This window comes from Elgaria multicarinata, chromosome 5 (genome assembly GCF_023053635.1).
Source record: "Elgaria multicarinata webbii isolate HBS135686 ecotype San Diego chromosome 5, rElgMul1.1.pri, whole genome shotgun sequence".
Taxonomy (NCBI): Eukaryota; Metazoa; Chordata; class Lepidosauria; order Squamata; family Anguidae; genus Elgaria; species Elgaria multicarinata.
In genome coordinates, this window is record NC_086175.1 from 32309760 (window position 1) to 32320157 (window position 10398).

Consider the following 10398-nt stretch of genomic DNA (forward strand, 5'->3'; position numbering starts at 1 on the left):
TTCCTTCTGGTTGGTGGGAGAGGTGTGTAACCATTCTCATAAGACAGATCGTTACCTGAATGGGGGGAGGGGGGAAACAAGGCTGGATGAGTGAATGACAGGAAGGAAAAACACAAGCAGAGTAGAGTGAAAGTTGGTTAGACTAGTAGGAGCAGTAATTGATTAGTCCTCTTGAACAAAGTACCTATAAAGATAGCATTCACAACAGAGACCACCATTCAATATGGTATGAGAATTCTGTAGCTTGTGTAGCTGAAATACTTGTTTCTTTGGTGGCTTGGCTTTTCCTTGGAAAATTGTTCTATCAGTTTCCTATCTATGTGCAAAGGAAGGAAATAACAAAGCTGAGATCAGCTTGGTACAGTTTGGCCAGATTTTGCAACGTAGGAAAAATGTGGTCCCAGTTAAATGGCATGCTACCTCAAGCCATTCGGGCAGCTGAACGCCTTTGGCGTAAGACCAGGGACCGGGCAGACTTTGTCCATTACAAATTTGTACTTTCCTCTTTCTCTTCTGCCATCTCACTGGCCAAACAGCAGTACTACTCAACGCTGATCCAGTCAAATGCTAGGCATCCTCAGCGGCTCTTTGCGTCCTTCAATTCTCTTCTGAAGCCTAATCCGCCATCTCTCCCCGCCTCTCTGTCTGCTAACAACTTTGCCTCTTTTTTCAATGCTAAAATCCAAACTATCCGCTCTGATCTGGCCAGCTCTGCTCCTCTTCCAGTTCCTGTTCCTCATCTGTCAGCTCCTCCTGCAAATTTCTCTGCGTTTCCTTCGGTCTCTGCGGATGAACTGTCTACAATACTGCGCTCTTCGAAGCCTTCCACTTGTTCTCGTGATCCGATTCCTTCTCGCGTCTTTATTAATCTTATTCCTGCTATCCTCCCTTCCTTGCTACATATTATTAATCTTTCTCTGTCCTCTGGTTCATTTCCTTCTGCTTTTAAACATGCTACAGTCTCTCCCATTCTCAAGAAACCTACTCTTGATAGGCTATCTCTGTCTAACTACCGACCTGTCTCTTTGTTGCCGTTTGTTTCAAAGATCCTGGAGCGTGCGGTCTACTCTCGCTGTCTTGACTTTCTTTCTAGTAACTCTGCTTTGGATCCATTTCAATCTGGATTCCGTCCTCTGCATTCCACCGAAACAGCCCTTACTAAGATCACCAATGATCTCCTTACTGCCAAGTCTAAAGGCCATTATTCCGTTCTTATTCTCCTTGATCTAACTGCAGCCTTTGACACGGTTGATCATGATCTTCTCTTAGATTCCCTTCATGACCTTGGATTTTGTGGCTCTGTCTATAACTGGTTTGCCTCCTATCTAGCGGGTCGCTCTTTCAGCGTGTTGACTAATGGCAGCTCGTCTTCCTCCTTTCCCCTTTCAGTAGGGGTTCCGCAAGGCTCGGTGCTTGGCCCGTTGTTGTTTTCCTTATACATGTTGCCCTTGGGCAAGCTTATTCAATCTCATGGTCTCCAATATCATCTGTACGCCGATGATACACAACTATATCTGTCATCTCCGGAACTTTCTCCTGATGTTCACGATCGTATCTCGGCATGTCTTTCAGATATCTCAGCTTGGCTGCTTCATCGTCGCTTGAAGCTTAACATGGCAAAGACTGAATTGCTTGTTTTTCCTCCTAAACCTTCTCCTCATCTCTCATTCTCTCTTACTGTCAATGATGTTACGCTTACTCCGGTCAAGGAAGCTCGTAGCCTTGGCTTTATCTTCGACTCCTCGCTCTCCTTTATTCCTCATATTGAGGCAGTAGCTAAATCTTGTCGATTTTTCCTGTATAATATTGCCAGGATTCGATCATTTTTGTCTGTCTCTTCTGCCAAGACGCTTGTTCATGCACTGGTTATTTCACGGTTGGACTACTGCAACCTTCTTCTCTCTGGCCTTCCTTCTTCTCACATCAGTCCGTTGGTTTCTGTTCACCACTCTGCCGCAAAGATCATCTTCTTAGCTCGCCGCTCCGACCATGTTACTCCGCTTCTGAAATCTCTTCATTGGCTTCCAATTCACTTCAGAATCCAATATAAACTTCTCCTGTTAACCTTCAAAGCTTTTCACGGTCTAGCTCCTTCCTATCTCTCCTCTCTCATCTCACACTATTGCCCCGCTCGTGCTCTTCGCGCCTCTGATGCCATGTTTCTCGCCTGCCCAAGGGCCTCTACTTCCCTTGCTCGGCTTCGTCCATTTTCGTCTGCTGCCCCTTACGCCTGGAACGCTCTTCCAGAACATTTGAGAACTACAAGTTCAACCACAGCTTTTAAAGCTCAACTAAAAACTTTTCTTTTTCCTAAAGCTTTTAAAACTTGATGTTGTGCAGACTTCTACTGTTACTTTCTACTGTTAGTTTTTCCCTACCCTGTGCCTGCTTACCCTTCCCTGTACCTGTTGGCATTCTCTTCCCCTCCTTATTGTTTTACTATGATTTTATTAAACTGTAAGCCTATGCGGCAGAGTCTTGCTATTTACTGTTTTACTCTGTACAGCACCATGTACATTGATGGTGCTATATAAATAAATAAATAATAATAATAATAATAAAGCCCTTACTCCTATTTTTCATATTTAATTTAGTAGTATTAAGACTTATTTGTTTGGAACGGATGAGTTGCCTTTAAAAAAAGGCAGTGGTTGGTATGCTGGGACGAAACTTAGGGAACACCACTTCAAATCCTTATTCAACTATGAGGATCACTGGACAGCTCTGGACTGATAATTACCTCTGTCTTACCTCATAGACTACAGTGATCGTGAGGCTGGAATGCTATGCTTTGCTCTCTTGGAGGAAGAATGAGATACATACGTTACAAATATTCATCTAGTCATCTCCTTACTTTGGGTCTCTGGCAGAAAAAGTTTTGAATTCTGAATTGATTAAAAGTTCTGAATTGATTCAGTTCCACGTGTGCATATGAGACAGTTTGTGATGTCTTACTATATTTGTTGTATTGTCGGCTACATGAATGTAACACTTGCACTTCTGTGAATTTCTGTCCTAGAAAAGGGCTCGTGCAATTTCATTTATACAGAAAGCTCTTTAAATTGATTTCCTGTATTTTTTTATAATAAACATTATTTTTAAAGCAGTGTATTTAGGTGGTATTTGCAACTTTTGTTGTGTCAAACTTTGCTCACAAGGGGAAAATGTGATTATCTTTTCCAATACACACCTTTCACTTTAAGGAACAAAGGTAAGAACATAAGAGCTCTGCTTGGCCAGATCAAAGTCCTCTCCAGCCCAGCATTCTTTTCCCACAGTGGCCAACCAGACACTAATGGGAAGCCCGCAAGCAGGACATGAGTGCAATCTTGCTTATGTTCCCCAGCAGTTGGTGTTCAAAGGCATACTGCTTCTAATATTGGAGATAATATTTAGCCATTGTATCTAATAGCCACTGACAACTTAATCCTCGATGAATCCAACTTGGTGGCTACAACCTGTGGAAACAAAATTCATAGTTTTATCTATGTGCTAAGTGAAGAAGTACTTCCTTTTGTCTTTCCTGAATCTCTCGCCATTTTGCTTCATTCGATGGCCTGGATTTTAGTATTGAGAGAGAGGGAGAAATCACTGCAAGACCATTGAAAGGTAAAAGTAAGCAAGATCGTCAACAGTGGGTTTATAATTGGTAGCAACCAGAACCCCAAATCGCTGGAGTCAACCAGGGTATTCATGGCAGCTTGATTGGCTGTTGGCATTGCTAAAGTTCATATTTTATAATAACATAAAAATAAAGGTGGACTACTCATTCTGGAGCAACAAATAACAGCTTATTTGTTTTCGAGATGTCTTGGGCTATCAGCCACAACCAGTCTTCCCAATTATCAGTGGTGGTGGGAATTGTAGTGCAAAATATTTGGAGGGTACCAGGTTGGTCAAGACTGCCGTATATATTCATAGCTTAATTCCCCACCCACCCCAATACATTAAAAAAAAGCACTTTCCAATGCTTAAATGTTTATGAAAAGTTATGGCCTGGTTCACAAATAACGACAACCTCCACTGTTTGTTTGAACTATTTCTTGGGGCCCGCCAGAGCAAGCATGCTGCTTCCTGCCTACTCGCCACTTCCACTTTGCATCTGCTTTCAACAACAACCTAGGAATGCCCATTCCTGGATTGTTTGATGTGACCTGTGAACCCAGAACTCTGGGTTGTTGAGGGACAAACAATCCAGAGTTTTAACGTAAGGTTCGTTGATGGGTTGTTACATATTTTTCTTAGAAGATAAGCAGTTTCACCTTTTATTTATTTATTTATTTATTTACTGCTTTTCTATACCGCCCAATAGCTGGAGCTCTCTGGGCGGTTCACAAAAATTAAAAACAAAGTATAAAACTATACTATAAAATGTTATGGGCTCTCAGGTGGCTACCATCTGGACCCAGTGATTTGTTTATTTTAAACTAGCTGATATATCCAGCTTTGCTTGGTCCCTGAATACAGTTTATCACATTTTGATAAATAAGAAATATCTCTGTGACTTATTCATCTTTAAGGAGGGGACAGATGGAGAAACAGCCCTGGAGTAACCCTCTGCAGTATCCCAGCAACTGAGCCACCCCTCACTGCAGCGCCCGGACCCCTCATGTGCTGCTCGTCCTCATCATCTTCCCTGCCCTTGGACTACTGATGTTGTGGATTCAGTGGTTGCTGCTTGGCCTCCTGGCCGGCCCCCATTCTCCACCATAGACTCCCTCAGACTGCTAATGACATCATTGACATGCAGCCGGAAGCCCAGACCCTGTTGCCTGTTGTCTTGGTGACAGAGGGAGGGGCACTGCAGGGGGCCATTTTCAAATGTTGTGCCACCACAGCAGACAGGATGTTTTTGGACATGCACAGAGTGCCTCTCCTGCATCTCTCTTAAGGGCCAAGGCTGTGCACGCACTTCCCCCTTCAGGTTGGAGGCAGATTCTGAGAAAACGATATCAGGATGGAGTGTCTTGGATGTGGAATTGGGTTGACTGCTCGAGACAGACCTTAGGAGACTGGCTTGTGAAAGGCACACAGCACCCACCCAGCCACACACTCACAATGGCTGCCAAAGCCAGGTAAGTGTGCCATCCTTCCCAGGGCATACTGGGAGTTGTAGGTGTAAACCGATGTTTTTTATTATTAAATTCTTAAAAATACTTAAAACCCAAAAAATCAGGTTTTAAGATTTTTCTGGTACATTGTTCATGAAGACCTATCAGCATGCCAAATATCAGGCTTGTGCCTAATGTGGAAGTGGGTGAACATTTCTGGACATACAAGCCCACACACATACTTACAGCTTTTATAGATAGAGATTTGTCAATAAGATCTAGAATGTCATCTCCTGTCACTGCTGTTCCTCAGACTCCTTTCCTGAAAATATTAGTTCAGGCAAGGGTATCTTCTGCAGCGAAGACGGATGCAAAGAATTCATTTATCTCAGAAGGGAACCTGGTGCCCTCCATATGTTTTGGACTACAGTTCCCATAAGCCCCAGTCAGCCTGGCCAATGGTCAGGGATCCTTGTTTGCATCCCTTATTGTCTCCTCTCCTTGCATTTCTGTTGTGCAAGTTTGTGCTTGTTTTCCTTCTCATTTGGGCAAGACTTCCATTTTCTGAAAGAAGCCTTTTTTTAATAGCTTTCTTGGCACAACTTATTTACCCTACTGGAGGAAACTAGCTCACAGGGAGTTCTCTTAGTTTATATTACCAGAGAAAGTTTGTTGCTAAGAAATGGCAGAAAATCTTTGAGCCTATAGTTCTCCTATCAAAATCATACCTACTTCTCTTTAGTGGAGCTGTACACATCTCTTTAGAAAGTTTCTTTCATGGATTCAGTGGGACTTTAATGAATAGACAGGTTTAGGGTGAGGCTGCTGTCCAGTTTAATCGGACATCGTAATCGTATCCTCTGGGGCGCCATAGGATTTACTGCCCAGTTCTTTCTGTCGCTCAATCATTTGTATTTACATCGAGGGAATGTATTAAGCATAAGGTGAATTGTTTGACAAGTTATAACCCAATAACTTGAGCTAGCATCTTCTTTGTTCACATTCACTTCTTTATTTCCTCTCCCTTCCACCACCCGCATCTCTCTCAAGCACCACACCACAAAATGCCACATGCTCATAAAGAAATGCATAACCCAGTTACTACAGTTGTCATGATGCTTTTGCTTCCTAATGGAGGACAAACACAGTGGGTTCACTGAAGTCTACACACAACTGGAATCTGCTCTCTTACTGTTTTGACAGATCAGGATAGAGCACGAAAGGTCAGGTTCTGTGCTGCCTTTCCCTGAGAAGTTTTAAATCAGTTCACGAGATGTTCCATGCTTCCTCCTTGTCACTTCTCCATCAGCAATCAGTCCATTTAATCCGAGCCGCTCAGCTGTACGGCTCCAGCTCCTGTTGTGAGTGATCGGCCTGCTTGAGTGCTCTCAGCTTCCCCTGTCACATCACATTTGCATAAAAGAGGACAGATAACCAAATTTGAGCACACAAATGAAAACGCTAAGCGCTGAACCTGTCACAGTTGTTGTTCAACTAATTGTGAAAAATTTGATTTGCTGGCTTTTCACTGTTCATCATGCAGGCCCCCTCCTCAAATTTGCTGCAGCTTTATGCTACTGTACATGTACCTTTTAAACTGTCTATACAAGCTACCCGCCCTGGGGATTACTTACCTCTCCTACCAGCTTTTAATGTCGCCTCATATACTTGACTAAATTAGGCCACCCTGGCAAACAAACACATAATTAAAAAACCTGTAAGACAACTGCATTCACATCCCCTGGAATTGATTCCCCCCCTCCCAGTTGTATGCTGGGGTGCGATTGCTATTCTCCCCTCCCCCTCCCTCATTCTCTGTGATTTTGATTATGGTTACAGGATATATTGTTACTTTTTTTTAAAAAAAAGTTGCTAATTGCATTCTATTCTGACTCAAACACAGTGGTTTAGCATTGCATAGATTAATATTCTTCAATATATGGACCGTTTTTATGTTTCTGCTTTCCCATCTCCAAACTGGCTTGCCTTTTTCTGAAAAAAAGAGAAAATGTTGAAAATGCCAGATGAGTCTTTTTTACTGTCTTATTAGTGGTTTCACCCATTTTATTGTATTCCTGTCTCGTGCACATCATCAAAATACAAAGGAACACTGCCACTCTGCCTCTTGACGGCTTACCCTCCCCAATTAACAATCTCATTCTGCCCATGCTCATGTGCTCTATATCTATGAAGCCCATGCTACTAGGTGATGCAAGAGAGGGGGGTTGGATTGTTCCAGCCCCAGACTACTGTCTAGAGAATACCAACTCCACAATACAGAAGCTGCCCATCCCTGATCTAGACCACCCTTCCCCAACTGTCCAGATGTTTTGGTCTACAGCTTCTAGGTTCCTGACCATTGGCCACTGTAGTAACTTTTGCCCAGAGAAAGAACATGATACTTTGAAAGAACATGATGCTGTTCTTTTGAAACTAGGCAGGACTGGCCCTGTAAGATGCTTGGGAGAGAGAATGCATAGGAGCCAAACGTAAGTGATCTGAGCTTATAAAACGAAGAGTTGGATAGAGGTATAATAAAATAACTGTCAAAACCATATATATAATCCATTAAACGTGAAACTATAAAACATGTGAGGCACGCCTTCCATCTTTGGGCCAGTTCAGACATTTCACCGGATGTTATGGCCCCAATGCATGGAGAACAGGGCTGTGTGAATGTGTGCACCTTCAACCATTCAAAGGTGGTGTGTGCTGAAATATTTTGGATGTGGGATGAATTGTTCATAGGTTCACATGCGTGAACCCCTAGTCACACAAATGCTCACTTGCATGGTGTCAGGAAAGCACAGTCCTGAGGCACAGGCCAAGTCCCCATCAAACTGAAGACCTTCATGAAGGGGCAAAATTGTGTGCTACAACTTAAGCCAAAATAATGGGCTACGATGTAAGTGTGAAAGATACTTCAACTTAGTACATGCCTCATTCAGGGAGTTTCACTGTTGAATTGCATTGCTCGGCCTTTACATTTTGAAAAGCATAGGCAGTAATGACACCTCTTACATACGAAAGCCTGCATTTTAATTGGCACTGAAAAATGAGAAACCAAATAAAAAGCACCAGAGGTTAAAATTAAGCTCTCTGCACCAGTGAGTTGCCAGGTTACTGTGGAACACTGCAGATTATTGGGGGCACAGGGGAAAGGACAATAAACAAAAATGGTCTTCCCCCGACCCTTCCACCAGTAGGAGCATCCTGTGAGCAGTATTCAAATCAGGATCCAAGCCTGTTTCTATGGCTTGAAATTGGCAGTGAGCAAGATTAAAGCCACAGTGCGCCACTTGTGGAGGAACAGACACACATCCTTTCCTTGACATGCATGAAAAGTAACATGTGGCATGTGTGCTCCAACTGGAGGCCTGTATGAGTAATAGCCCCGGTCATGTTATTTTAGGCCTGCTCCTCTACTACACAAATGGATCACTACCTACCTAAGTTGCCTGAATTCAACTTTCAACTGGAAACAAAAGCCTGGAGATATTTTAAACTGATCTAAAATTTTATTGTATTAAAAAAACATTTTTTAAAAAAATCTGAGGCTTAGATTCAGAGGCGTAGTTCATGTGTATATATACATCAGTTGATTTTTAAACAATGGTTACTTGACAGTTGATTGCCAACTAAATACAGAAACAGAATTCACTGGAAAAACATTATGTGCCAAACAAGATACCGTTCTGAGTTGATTGATGTGTGATGTTTATTTATTTATTTATTTATTTATTTAGAGTATTTTTATCCCGCACCTCAGCCAAAAGGCTCTCGGAGCGGCTTACAATGTATCAATAAAGAAGACAGTCCCTACCCTCAGGCTTACATTCTAAAAAAGACACGACACACAAGGAAAAGTGGATAGGGAGGGAAGAGGGAGAAAATAAAAAGAAATTAAGGAGACTGTTTAGGCTGGTGGGAAGGCCCTGCTCTGTCCCCTCATCTCCCAATGGAGGGGCAAACCAACAGCTCCTTCTTCCCCACAAGGTGAAGATGTTAGCCCTGGGGGGGGGGGGGTTCAAACTGAAGCAGGCTCTGATGGTCCCTGCCTGCTCCAGTCTCCCTCGCATCTTCTTCCCCACAGGGTGAAGATGGCAGTTAGCCCTGGGGGGGTGGGGGTCCAACTCACAAATGCAAGTCAAATAATGGAATCCACATATTAACCAGCCTAGAGGAATTAGTCCATAAAGCAGGGATAGAGAACATCGGGTCCTCCAGATGTCCTGAAATGTACATCATCCTTGACTCAGTTATGCTAAATGGAGCTTATAGGTGTTATATAACATCTAGAGGACCATAATGCTCCCCCCCTCCACCGCTTGCCATGTAGTGTCAGAGGGGGACGTTTATTATACCCTCCCAATGTCTTTCCTCCAACTTTTAGTACCCCAGTTATTTGTGCTCTTTAGTATTTCTCACACACACAAAAAGTGTGGCTATTTTTTTTTAACACTTTAGTGTTGAAGATACCATGGACTGACTGAATAACAAATGAGGACTGTCAAGAAGCCCAGCTCCTGTGCTCCCAATCTGGGCTGAGTCTGACATGCCAGAAATAACAGTCACACCACAGTAGGGTCTAAAACAGTTTATTAATTACACACAAAAAAGTCTGGTAGGGTTCCCGCGTGCCAGGGCCAGGACAACACATATAGGGGGAAAGACACAGCACAAAACACAAGAAGGGCAGGAAGGACAAACACAACACTCTACATTCACACACTCAACCCTTCCCCCTGCTGAACTATCAGCCACTCTTTTCCCAAGACATCCAGCCCTTGAACCAATTTTTACACAAACTCTACCTCTGTGGGGCCGTAGCCTCACAGACAAAAGAACATTCCCTCTCAGCCTATGTTACCAGGATCACACTGCTGCAAGGAAGCCCCGCAACCGACTCAGCCTTGATCTTTTATCGGCTAGGTTGCATGTACAACAGGGGACTATCAGCCAGGTGCACTGTAGGATGAGTCGACACAATAATTACTCAAGGTCCTTGGCATCCTGAGCACAGATCTGCCCAGAGACCAACTTTGTCAGTAGTCTTAAACGGACAACACCCCCCAAGCCCATCACAAGGACATACTGCATAGGGTAAACAAACCAACAGGATTAATATATACCATCAAAAGAAGAAAGTTTCAGTATCTTGGTCATATTATTCGAGGAGAAAAATACACCATTCTCCAACTTATTATACAAGGGACAATTGAAAGTAAAAGATCAGAGGGAAGTAGACGAACATCATGGCTATTTATTGGTATAGAAATGTAATAAATAAAAATAAATGTGTTTAGTGGAAGTCAGTTGAATTCTGGGAGCTTCGGATTTTGTCATT

At 43.0% G+C, this 10398-nt stretch overlaps 1 protein-coding gene across 3 annotated transcripts in view; it reads left to right on the forward strand.

The window, feature by feature from the left end:
- The window catches only part of RBM26 (RNA binding motif protein 26), a 62528-nt gene extending 59417 nt beyond the window's left edge, over window positions 1-3111 (forward strand). For all 3 annotated transcript variants that reach the window (XM_063126074.1, XM_063126073.1, XM_063126075.1), the window contains one exon: window positions 2759-3111. The gene's annotated coding sequence lies outside the window, so the exon portion shown is untranslated. The remainder of the gene's footprint in view (window positions 1-2758) is intronic.
- The last annotated feature ends 7287 nt before the right edge of the window (window positions 3112-10398 follow it).